We start from the raw sequence: 13,067 nt of genomic DNA on the forward strand, positions 1-13,067 counted from the left end.
TGCACATGTTTACCGTACATCCATTTTCGGGACGCTCTTTGGTTACATCTCGAGCGTCGTTCTGCACCATTACTTCAGTCAGTTTTGGGTGAGCTTGTGGGCTACCCGGTGGGTGCCCCCTGAGCGGTTTGTGCCGGAGCAGCTCCTGCCGAGATCAGGCCCCATCTGGCCTTTGCCGTGGTTGAGCAGAACTTCAGCTTGTCCCTCAGTATGTAGCCACTGATCTTAGTGGGCGCGAGCCTGAGGCAGGCTCTCACCATCCCCTAGTTCTGCAGGAGAGCGCCAGGTTTTGGGAGTGCCAAAGAGCCTCCTTTACTGAGTTTATGATCGCCAGGCACACTCGATGTGGATTTTGCTGTAAGTGCCCGGGAACAGGCCATACAGCACCAAGTGCCGTGACAGCGGGTCTCCAGGGACAAACCGCGAGAGAATCCATTTTATCTTTTCCAAACCGTCTTTGGCAAACAACACTCCAGGAAGAGGTGGCCCACGGTCTCCTGTCCCCTGCAGCCGGCCCGAGGGCAACATGCTGACTGGCCCAGACCTCGACCATTCAAGAAACCCCCGAGGGGGCAAGAGCGCCCTTTTATCGCCAGCCAGGCCATGCCCTGATGGTTCTAAGGGAGTACTGTGGCAGGCGATGACAGCACTTTCTCATTGGGACCAATGGTTCAGCTTCTCCTTCCTCTGGGCTAGAGGTTGCGCTCCTCACCTTTCTAAGGTGTGCGCAGGTTAACTTGCTCATTACGTTCACGACAAACTCTTACAACAAAAGCAGAAGTGACTGGGAACACTCAGCAGGTCAGGCAGCACCTATGGAGAAAGGAAAATGAGTCAATGTTTCGGGTCCACGACCCTTTCTCAGAACTCTTACTGTGTGCAATGAGTCAAGTGAGTCAGTGAGTGCACAGCCCTTCCCCGCAGCTTCTTGGCAGGAGTTCAGCAGAGCACGGTCTGGATTCCTTTTCGTTTTCAGTCCACGGATTTTTTGTTTTTTTAAAAAAAATGTTTCAAAATATCTGATTAATTTTGTTTCATATATCTACCTGTCTGTATATATCTATATATATTAAAAAAATCACAAATATTTCTGAGGGTTTTTTTCCAAACTCCAGTTCCTCCCTTTGCTTTCCTTTTGAATAGTCATAACTCAAGAGAGAGAGAGAGGACTTCTAATTTGGGTGAGAAGAGGAAGTGACTTAGTTGTGTAGTGCTGAGCATTATTGCAACCACAGAGGCAAGTTATAGAGAGCCTTTCCTTTTCTCTCTCTCTTTCTCTCTGTCACACACACACACACCTACTGTATATCCACCTGGCAGCAGATTGGCTTTCTGATCCAAGTGAGAGAGAGAGGGAGGGAGGGAGGGAAAGAAAGAGAGAGAGAGAGAGAGAGGAGGAGGAGGAAAATAAACTATATAGGATGGTATCAAAGACCATCAGAGCCTGGCAAATGCACTGACCCAGAGAGTGAACAGAGAGACAGACCAGCAGAGAGAGAGAGAAAAAATCTTGACACTGTTTGGAGCTCCTCCACTGTTTGGGTAAGTTTAAATGTCCTGCTCTCACTCCTCTCTCTCTCTTTTTTTATTATTGTTGATTGATTGATTTAATTTATTTTATTTATGGAGATCTATCCAGGCTTGAGCCGGGTGGGGGGTGGTATTAAGGGTTTTAAAGAGCTGGGCTTTTCTCTTGCTAATCCCCAGAGCAGAAGCAGAGCAGTGAGTGAGTGTGTGTGTGTGTGTGTGTGTGAGTGAGTGAGTGTGTATTACGCAGAGGGGAGAGCGCAGTGGGGCAGAGTGTTTGGGGAGTGGGGGGTGGATCTGGGGTCCCAACCTTCTGGATCTCCCTCAAATCCAGCTGCCAAGGCTCTCCTCACCTTACCTGCAAGTTTGAAGAAAAGGGAATAGAAGCAGAGTTCTCTCTTCTCTTTTTTTCGTGCAAAATGCAAAAGGTACAGTGCATAATAATAATCATCATCATTATTATTATTATTGTTGTTATTATTGTGATTATTACTGGAATGCTTGCTTGGAGCAATGTCATTCCTCTTCTCCCAAGGTGCTGTCGCCTTGTGTTTAAAGCAGATCGGAGCAGAGCGAGGATTTAGTGGAGAAATTGGAGGTGGGGGAAGGTTAAAGAAGTTTTGCACAGCATTTGTAGAGGCACTGCTGGATTGCAGGATAATTTATCCTTCACCTGGATGCAATGTTAACCCTTCTGGATAGCAATCAATAGTGCAGATCTCTGGGCTACTCCAGGTCTATACTATACAATGTTTTTTTTTGGCACTGATGGACAAAGAGAGGAGGTGGGGGGAGAGAGGAAAATTCAGAGTGGGATGTAATTTGACCCCACATTACTGTACTACTGTATGTTTTTCCAGTGCAGTACACTCCTTTTTTTTTTGTTTGGTTCAGGTGAATGTAACAAGATCTTTTAGCCATTCGGAATAAAGCTAATCCTTGTAACTCCCACTACTCTGTTCAAATCGTACCTGGGACTGAGAGGAAATCAACATTTGGGATACACTGTAGTATTTTAACATATCAGGAAAGTACAGTATTATTGTTGCTCTCAGTAGATGGGTTCATTGCAAAATATCACCTGATGTTGGCTCTTGGGATGGAGCTCCAGTCGTTGTTAAGGGGATATGTTCTGGTCTGGTCTGGGAGTTATATAATCACCGTTAACCATTTCATGTCAGGGTTCTTCCACACCTGAATTCAGGGCGATCGGGTTACACCCTGTCTGGCTGTGGGTTTTTGTTTCAATGTCTTGGTTTTGGAACAGTGCTGATTTACTCCTTTCTACGACTCTTTCCGCTTTCGCATTCACCTTTTTCAAAGCAAATCAAGAAAATTGGTCCAAAATTTTGGTAATGTGCGAAATACACAGTCGCTACACATTACAGTAAATCCTGCGAAGCGCTCTGAGACGACTTCCTGACGTGAAAGGCGAAATATCAAATGCGAAGAATGCTGATTGTTATTGTATTGAAGGTTTTTAAAATACACTTTTAGCGGCTCAAAGTGGTAAAATATGATGAAACGAATAAGTGGGGAATAATCCGAAGCAGCCAAGTTCTCGCTAATATTTTTTTTAAACCAGGTTAAATGTTTTTACGTCCATTTATAATTTGTCTCGTGAATATTGTGGGTTAAGTCAAAACAAAAGCATGACCTCTACACTAAGCTGGACAAGCTGCAGATCATCATGGTGCTCAGTGGGTAGTTCTGAATCTATCTGTCTCTTACAAGCTTAACACTGGTAAGATCTTTTTGAATGTCTTCACTAGTTACTTTCATGTGTACCTGCTAATCACTTATGAGAGGGTAGAGACAGTTAACGTATAAAGGACTGGAGAGAGCAAACTTTCACAGTCAGCATTAAAAGGTTATCTGTGTTTCGATATGGTGTCTTGGCACGTCAATTCAATATCACCCCCAAAACAACAATGAAATGTAGTAGATTGCTGCAAATCGAGATAACTGATGACTTTGTGTCTGCTTCACGGCTCCAGGAAGTAAAAATCCAGGAAGCAAAGTTGATGAAATTTCATGCAGAAAATATATAATGGTACACATCGTAATCAGCAAATTGTTCCCCTCCCCCCAGCACTCTTTAAAATTGGCAGCGAGATTGAGACTTTGTTCATTCATCCATACAGTACAGTGCTCAGTGAGTGAGCGAGAGAGACTCCTACTGAGTAGATAGCACTGTATAGTGAGGGAAGAGAAATGTCTGGCACTTTTGGGAAGGCCTGGGAGAGAGAGAGAGAAGGGTGTGGTGTTACTGTGACAGCGTAACTCCTGGTGAAGGATATTTTTAATTATTGCTGTACATTGCATTTTTGTGTGATAACCTGATTTCCGCACTGTTTAAGAATAATATTCTTTGCCTATGCCTTATCGTGTTGTAACATCTGAAAGCACTTCACAGTACTTACTGTAAAGTGTAGTGACTGTGTACTTGTAGGTGAAAACGGTTGGCAGTTTGCTCACAGCATAGTTTTGTAAACAGCAAGAAAGTGAATGATCAATTTAAATGGAGGATTTGTTGGCCAGGCCCTGGGAAGCTTAGGATTTGAATAGTCTCATGATTTATTAATGTCCACTTGAGTAGCTAGACTTGGTTAAACTCTCAATGCTTCGTCTCATCGAATTTTTCATATCCACGAGAAGGCCAGTCTCTGTTAGTGTAGATATCGAGTAATAATAATAATAATAATCCTTGCATTTGATATAGCGCTTTTCACGTCGGGAGGACGTCCCAAAGCGCTTCACAGAATATACTGTAAAGTGAATTGTCTGTATATTTGTGGGTGAACGCGGCAACCAAGTGCGCACAGCAATGTCCCACAAACTGTCGTAGATTGAAAATGACCAATTTAATTATTGTTTTGGGTGTTTGGAGGGATTATTATTAGGCTCTGTGTGGAGTAAGGAAACTTGCCCAAGGTTTCGCCCTGACCTGCCTGGAATTGAACTCAGGTCTCTCTCTTGCAAAGCGAGTGCTCTAACCACTGAGCTACAGGACTCCACAGTGATAACCCCATGATCACACAACCCAACATATCAACACCGAGAGACACATATGTTTTGTATAAATGGGACTTTGTTTTCTGTCAAGTTTTACTTTCACAACACAATTCAACCCAGAGCCTGAGGTTCAGTCCAGTGGCAGCTGGTGACCTTTTCGACAGGTGTGGTGATCTGAGCGTGTCTAACCAAGCTATCTTACTATCAAGGCACGAGGCTCTTCACACGCGCGAAATGTCTTGGCCTCTCTATGGCTGGTCTTGTTTCCCTCACTGCTCTTACAATGCTCACTAGGTGAGGCAGTGCCTCATTTAAAAAAATCAAATATATATTTATTTGCAGATAGAATGTATATTCGCACGCACCTCAAAGAAACCATTCCCGGAACAGAAAGAAAAACGCAACCCATTACTTTCCCTTTACAGTACGCAAAAGCCCTTGTGGCGGGCGGGAGGGGTTTGCCTCTGCACACTCCACTTTGGTGGAAGGACCAAGGCTTGTGGCTTTAATTGACGAGCCCCCACTTGTTCAGAGGATAGAGTGGAAACATCCCTTTCACATCTCACTGAACACAAGCACTCCTATCACGGCCCATGTTTTATCCAATGTTCATACTCTACAAGTGCACTGCATTTGCTGTACATTGCAAATGTTGTGCGACAGTCTTTATGATGGTGTCAGGGAGACTTGTGCGAGTTCTAGCACTGGGATGATTTGTGCCCTGTTTACATGAAATGAGCTTGTGTTGCAGACCGAGACACTGCAGGCCAGAATGGTGCCCAATGGTAAGTGCAAGCTTAAGATTGAGGTGACACTGGTGTGCCTTTAATATGAACTATTGGTTTCTAGGCAACCATTTGAGTCAGGCTGTCAAAGTCACTGTACGCTACCCTCCACTCCTGCCAGACGAATTCTTAAAAGTCCAAGGTCTATGTATCCGTTGCCAGCGCCTGGGTTGAAATGTACTGGAGTTGGACCAGATGACTTGTTGTGTGGGCCATTAAGTCTGTCTTGGCTTTAATGTCTTTTGTTCATCTACCGCTTGCACACCCAAAATCACTAGATCTCAGATAAGGTTGATATTAAGCATGTGGTGTTTTTGTAATGAAGTAGTGTGTATATGGCTTTATGGGTTCAACATTCTGGGTGCTGTTATTTTATGTGGAATTCAATGTTATCAAAGCACAGTATATATTTAATTCAGACAGAGTTCCTGAGTATTGCAGGCTATGACCCTATGTCTAGGTACCTCACTGGTCGAACTACCTCTGTAAAATCTGAATGTATCAACCTTACATTGCGAGGGATGCTTCCCTCTTGAAAGCCAGCATTAATAGACGCTGGCCAAGAAGTAAGGCATTGTAACGTTTCCAGGAGAAAACTTCACTGCAGGAAATTGGTGTATTTTTGTGATCGTGCCTGTGATAATTCTTAAGTTTTGATATGTCAATTTTCTTGAAAAACTAAAAAAAACACAGAACAACAGGCCATCCATTGCACATAGTGGACTGGGGAATCTCAGCTGTTTGTTCACAGCACCACGTGAAAGAGGTACTTATTCTACACTGTTTACTGTAAACAGAACAGCTCTGCTAGAGGCGTCAAAATCTTGTTCCAACAGTTGGAACAAGTTAGAATTGAAATGGATGACTGTTTTCAGGGAAGTCTAGTATGTTGGATGTGTGCACAGTGTGGTGTGAAAACGCCTGGTATAGAGGCTTAATTGTAATAGTTAGAAAGCCGACAGATGAGATAGAGAGAAGGAAGCAAGTCTGCATTGAGAGATAAGAGAGGGAAAGACTGCGCTTAAATAAATTCTGGATGGTGATAAACTTTGAAGTTGCTTTTGAAAACTAGTAAGCATCTTTTTGAGAACTAGCCACTGGTGATACAGGCTTATTGCTCTGACAAAATGAAAAGTTCAGCTACGCACGTGTTTGGGAGGACAACTGCAAACCACCCAGCAATGAGCTTTCTTTCTGTAGGGAGAGAAAAAAACCCACAGTGTTTCGTGTGGCATCTGGAAAAGCAGCTTAGTAATACAGGGCACGCTATTACTCAGAACTGCACTTTAATCCTCTCAGCCCTTTACAATTTGTTTGCTTTTCACCGGGGATGAGCTTTTTTTTTAATGCTTGTGAATGTGAGGGTTGTAAGTGCTTGTGAATTTAATTTAATTTTTCAAAACCATCTCACTTCAAGCAACCTCGGGTCAAACCTTGAAGCGACGGATTCTGTCAACCTGGGAGGAATTGTAGGACAATACATTTTACTTGTTTTTGCGGATCTCAAGAATAATAATCCTTAAGAATCTTTGCATTTGACATAGCATCTTTCATGGCACTATTTGAAAAGAAAGGGAGTTTTCACCAGTATCCAAGCCAACTTGGTGATACACTTCATGGCTCTTTGTGGAACACAGTTGTGCTCAAATTGGCTGTCGCGTTTTACACACAAAAATTTACAATCAATGCACTTTACAGTATATCTTGTGAAACACTCTCGACTAAGTGATGAGGCGCTATACAAAAGCAAGGATTATTATTAAAACTACAAATTCATGAACAACAGCACCCCAGGCTCCTCTCTCCATCACCAACCGGTTCCTCCGCCCATCATCTCATGCCTCACCATCCCCTCCTCCAACTGCGAGGAGATGCTGGATTTCCTCGAAACCAAAGTGGATCCGCTCAGCTGCCTCTGCCTTTCCGTCTACTACCTCCTCCCCATCTCCCCCTCCCCTGGTGCCTATCCATCCCTCCCTCCACACCTTTGAACCTATCTCTCCCTTCTCTCTCACTTCCACCATAACCCACATGAAACCGACTACCTCGTCCCTTGACCCCATCCCTACCCCATTCCTTACCTCCCAGCTCCACTTCTTTGCCCCTCTACTCATAGACATCATAAACCTTTCCCTGTCCACTGGCACCATTCCCACGCCTTTAAAAATGACCGTCATCATTCTTATCCTTACAAAACGCTCTCTGGACCAATCCCTGCTCTCCAATTACTGCCCCATCTCCAACCTCCTTTTCCTTTCTAAGGTCCTGGAACGAGTCATTGCTTCCCAGCTTTGCACCTTCTCTCCCGCCACTCTCTTCACGAACACCTCCAATCAGGTTTCTGTGCCCCCCACAGCACAGAAACAGCTCTGGTCAAAGTGACAATTGACATTCTGTCATCTGCGACCAGGACTCCCTCTGTCTCCTCATCCTTCTTGACCTCTCTGCTGCCTTTGATACCGTTGACCACTTTATCCTCTTCCACCGCCTCTCCTCTCACCTCAACCTTCATGGTTCTATCCTTGAGTGGTTCAGATCATACTTCTCACACCGTCTCCGCTTCATCTCCACAAACAGTTTCTCCTCTAGCCCCCCACCATCTAATGCGGTGTACCTCAGGGTTCTGTCCTTGGCCCCCTCCTCTTCAATATCTATATGCTCCCTCTTGGTGACATCATCCACAGACATGGTCTCAACTGCCACGTGTATATAGATGACACCCAACTCTATCTTTCTGGCTCTAGCCTCAACTCCAGGAACACTGCTGTCAGACATCAAAAAATGTAGAGACTGTAGCTCAGTGGTTAGAGCACTTGCTTTGCAAGCGAGAGACCTGGGTTCGATTCCCGGCAGGGCGAAACCTTGGGCAAGTTTCTTACTCCACATGCCTGATAATAATCCTCAAAAAAAATTAATTGGTCATTTCAATCCACAACTGTTTGTGGGACACTCCTGTGTGCAATTGACTGCCGCATTTCACCCACAAATATACAGTCAGTTTACTTTACAGTTTATTCTATGAAGCGCTTTGAGACGTTTTGAAGACGTGAAAAGCGCTATATCAAATGCAAGGATTATTATTATTATTAAGTCCTGGATGAGAGCTAACTTTCTACAGTTGAACGTCAACAAGACCTAGTCTCTTCCGTCAGCGCCTCCACACCTCAGGCACTGACAGCATCACCATCCAAGATGCACACTCCACCTCACTGAGCCAGTCCAGGACTTTGGCATCTTGTTTGACCCTCAACTATCCTTTCTACCCCACATCCGTTCCATGACCCGCTCTGCCTTCCCCCACCTCCACAACATTGCCCGGCTCCGCCACTGTCTCACACCGCAGGCCGCTAAACCCTAATACACATATTCATAACATCCAGGCTTGACTATACAAACTCCCTGCTTGTCGGCCTCCCCAACTCCACCCTCCATAGGCTGCAGATCATTCAGAACACTGCAGCCCGTATCCTCTCCCGCACCAGGCTCCGTGTCCCTATCACTCCCATCCTCGCCCAACTCCACTGGCTTCCCATCGCACAGAGGATAGAGTTCAAGATCCTGGTCCTCACCTTCAAAGTCCTCCATAGCCTTGCTCCCCACTAGCTCTGCGACCTCCTAACCCACTATCATACCAACCTGCCCGCTCCCTCTGCTCAACAGGCTCCGGCCTGCTTCATGTCCCCTGCCTCATCTGTCTCACTATTGGCTGGTGGGCCTTAAGCTTTTTTGCCCCCAACCTCTGGAACTCCATCCTGCAGTCCCTCCACCTCGTCCCCTTCCTTGCCTCCTTCAAGACCCGACTCTTCGACTGCGCCTTCGATCACCCTTCTTCTCCCCCTGCCCTCCACCCTGCCCAATCCCAACCCCCAGCTCGGGTCCTAGACACTGATTGCCCAGCGCCTTGGGACATCCTCCCGATGTTAAAAGCGCTATACTGTAATATAATAACATAATGTACTATAATGTAATTTTATTGTTGTTGTTTCGGACAAGGGCTGAGGAATTGTCGGACGTTATTAAATTGTGTCCCAGCATGAACCAGTGCCTTCAGTGGAGGAAAGGAAAGTTATACAGGCATCTTGCTTCAGTCCATTTTAATTTATAAAATGTTAAGTGGGGCAGCTCGTTCCTGCTGGTAATAAATCGGAGAATAAAAAGTAAAAAGTGTGAGCTCCAGCTTGTGATTTCCCCACACAACACAATGGGGAGACCTGTCAAGATGCTCCTTATCCTGCAGAGAGAGAGAAAGTGAGAGGTACTTGTGAACATCCTAAAAAGAGCCACAATGAGCAGCATTTGCAGAGGCGCAGGAGCAGGTTGTGAAGCCTTTCTCTTATCTGGTGCTGTTGGTTGTCATGGGGAGAGAAAATTACATTGTTTTAATGGTGGGGGGAGGGCTGCAGTGGAGGGGGGAGGGTGAATCATCCTGTGGTTATGACGTTTCCATTGTGGAAACTCAATATCCCTGGAGAACCAGTGGAATGCAAAATTTAGGTTAATGCCTTCTGGAATACAGTTTGTTCTAACCTAAATATTGTTGCCTCTACGTAAGGAACAGAATGGGTCCTGCAAGTGGCATAGGAAATTCAGTGCTCATTATTAAATGGCTCTATTTAGCTGGCCTTCTGGTTACAGCATTCTGGTGCACTGACATAGTCCAACTCTCCTGCTATGCGGTGAGTTGCAAGTCTCGCATGTGCTTCTTCGAGCATTAAAGGGTGTAAGAATTTGGGAGTTTGAATCCATCTGTGTCAGTCTCGTCATGTCCTGGCAGAACTCTCAAGAGCAGCATTGTTGGAGGTTAGAGAATGATTGATCTTAGGAGAATGGGGTGTGGTGTAGGGCGGCAGAGCCCGAATGAGGGAACGGGAAATTAAATAAAATTTGTAAGAACACAAATAAGTAACCCACCCATGAGGTAACTTATTAATATGCGTGACTAAAGGAAACGTACCTGAGGAAACAGCAAGCTCAATACTGTTTGGTTTGCTCTTGTACTCTGGTACCCAGAATGAATCACCAGGCACAATATTGCCAGGGTTAGCTGTGAAAGACCTCCTGTAGCTTTCAATCAAAACATTTGAGCTAGAAACTTAAGCAGTTGTACAGTATTTCCAGAAAGGCAATTAGAATAGGTTTTATAATAATCTTTGCATTTGATACAGCGCCTTATCACGTCTTTGGGACGTCTCAAAGCGCTTCACAGGATATACTGTGAAGTCAATTTTACAAAGTGTATTTTTTGGGTGAAACTTATCATAGTACAAAGCTTTTATTCACACAAACACAACAAATTTGTGTTTTTTTTCAACACAAAATTTTGATATGGACTATACAAACTCCCAAAAGTTCTGTATGATAATTGTTGTATCATACCCACAAAATACTTGGGTGCAGTTTCATTGTTTGTTGGGTTGACAAAAATATGAATCTCTTTGAACATGGTGTTGAGGGCGATGCAGATTGAACGACTTCTTGTTACTGCTTTCTGTGTTCAGAGCTCTGCTCGCCCCTGAAGGTTGTGTTTCCTATGAGGGTTTTTTTTAACAAAAAACATAGCTTTACATACCCAAGAATCTGACTTGACATTATCATTGCCGGTACGGGTGAAACTGGTACAATCGGGGTTTGTGCCAGTTCACGACTGAGTTTCCCCCCCACCGCACCACCACCACCCTCAATAAAAACATGCTCATCAATGTTTGAAATGAAAATTGTGACGTATCCAAGTGCTGAAATGTGCTGGTAACTGCAGAAGCCCAACTGGCAAGCAGTGCTGATGAACCCGTGGAGATTTAGTGCAGTTGCTAATGTGACCCTGGAACACTGTTCACATTGTTCCTGAGTTGGGGGTGGGGATGGGGAGAGAGAATCTAAAGCTTGGCTTCAGATCCTGCATTGGGATCTGCTTCAACATACCAGATGGCAACCCAGCCAATCGGAGATGGAACATGATTGACCTTAGAATAGAGTTGGTGCATCTCTCTGTGCCAAGGCATTTCCCCATTGCTTTTTGGTTCTGTCGTGTCAGCAGGAGAGCACACCAGGAGACACAGGGTGTGTGTGTTTATATATTTATATATATATAAAAACCAATGAATGTGCAACTGTGTCTGAAAGGAAGTGCTGTGTGAGCGCAAATTTTGCCTAAATAAACTTTCTTCATGTGTAAGCTCAGCCCTAGAGCTAGTGAGTGTTGGTAAACTAATTAAAGCTCTCATCTAATGTCATTTGCAAGCCTGAACATGATTAGGAGCACAAATCCTGGCAGTTTTTGTGTCACCCCCTACCTGTCCCTAGTCTCAGTGAGATCAAATGTAGCATTTTTACGAACTCTCTGCTGAGAATGTTTTGACTAACATTGGTCATTCACTCCATGGCGGTTTGTGGGTCATTGCTGTGTGCAATTTGCCTGCTGTGCTCGCCTACAAAACTCACAGTCATTGCATTTTACAGTAAACTCTGTGAAGCGCTTTGAAATGTTTCAAAGATATGAAAGGCATTAGATGCAAGGATGATTATTATTACTTTACATAAAATGAACGTAGCTCACTGCAGGCCCAAAATAGAACTACAGCAGGTTTGGGAGTGTAGGGAACAATGCACTTACCCATTGAGCCATTAGGGAAACCTGTTCAAGTTTTCTTTAACTCATTAATTTGACCCTTGAACATTACGAATGTTCCACAAAATGTAATTATAGGAATGCTGTGGTTAGCGACCTAAAAATGTTTCAGCACTCAGTCACCACAGATTTGCGTTGAATACCGTTCAAGTTTCTTGTTCTGTTTTTCTTCATCGAAAGAAAAACAAACGTAAAGCAATATCTTCAACTGTTTGAAGACATAGTGCAGTGTTTGAGCAGGACGTAGTTGCCTGGCAGCGTGCCTGCAGAAAATATTATTTCAGTTCCACGGATTATTTGGAGCCTTGCAAAGTATTGGCTTTCAGAAAAGTATTTTTGGCTGCAGTGAAGTATTGAGTAATCTGGACGCTGAAGGAGAATATGCCACGTGCAGTAGGTCACAGGGATTGCAACCTGGAAGAGAAGATCAATCATTTTATCAGCAGTCACCCATTCTTTCCATGCAACAGTGTGTTTTTCAGAAACGTTTCTTTAACTGTGAAGGCTAAGTCTGTATAGAAAGCTTGACCATGTATTTAAAATACATGCCGTTCCTTCTGTACTGAAATTGCTGGTGTTGGATACACTTCCATGGGCCCTGGCAACTTTCCAGTGTCTCACCCAAGTGGCCCCTTAAGCCTAATCCTGTCCTCATTCGACATCAACATATGCACCTTCTAGCAGCAGCACTTGATATTGAATAGGAGCAGAAAACGTATCTCATATTTCTTTATCTCTTCCCTATCTCACTAGTGCTGAGTCCAATTGTAGTGCTTCTACGGCTCGGAGTAGCGACTGAGGGAATCAGCAACAATTTAAATTTGAATAGTGTTTTTCATGTCAAAGAATCTCTCAAAGCACGTGACAAATAATGTATGAAGATGGAAATAAACATTTAAAGATCTTGACTAAAGCCATGATTTGAAGAGATATTTTTGAAATTTTAAAGGCAGGGAGAGAGGTAATAAGGCAAAATGATTTTGGAAAAGCAATCCAGGACAGGAACAAGGTGAGTGAAGGCTTGGCCCCCAATGGTGGAGCAAAGGGAGTGGGAAATCGAGCAATAGTAATAATATAATAATCCTTGTCTACACTGTCAAACATCTCACAGATTC

The 13,067-nt window shown here is 44.2% G+C and overlaps 1 protein-coding gene across 2 annotated transcripts in view; it reads left to right on the forward strand.

The window, feature by feature from the left end:
* The first annotated feature begins 1,289 nt into the window (after positions 1–1,289).
* The window catches only part of fhip1aa (FHF complex subunit HOOK interacting protein 1Aa), a 68,025-nt gene continuing 56,247 nt past the window's right edge, over positions 1,290–13,067 (forward strand). For both annotated transcript variants that reach the window (XM_007904017.2, XM_007904018.2), the window contains exon 1: positions 1,290–1,542. The gene's annotated coding sequence lies outside the window, so the exon portion shown is untranslated. The remainder of the gene's footprint in view (positions 1,543–13,067) is intronic.

This window comes from Callorhinchus milii, unplaced genomic scaffold, assembly GCF_018977255.1.
Source record: "Callorhinchus milii isolate IMCB2004 unplaced genomic scaffold, IMCB_Cmil_1.0 Scaffold1, whole genome shotgun sequence".
NCBI classification, from domain to species: Eukaryota; Metazoa; Chordata; class Chondrichthyes; order Chimaeriformes; family Callorhinchidae; genus Callorhinchus; species Callorhinchus milii.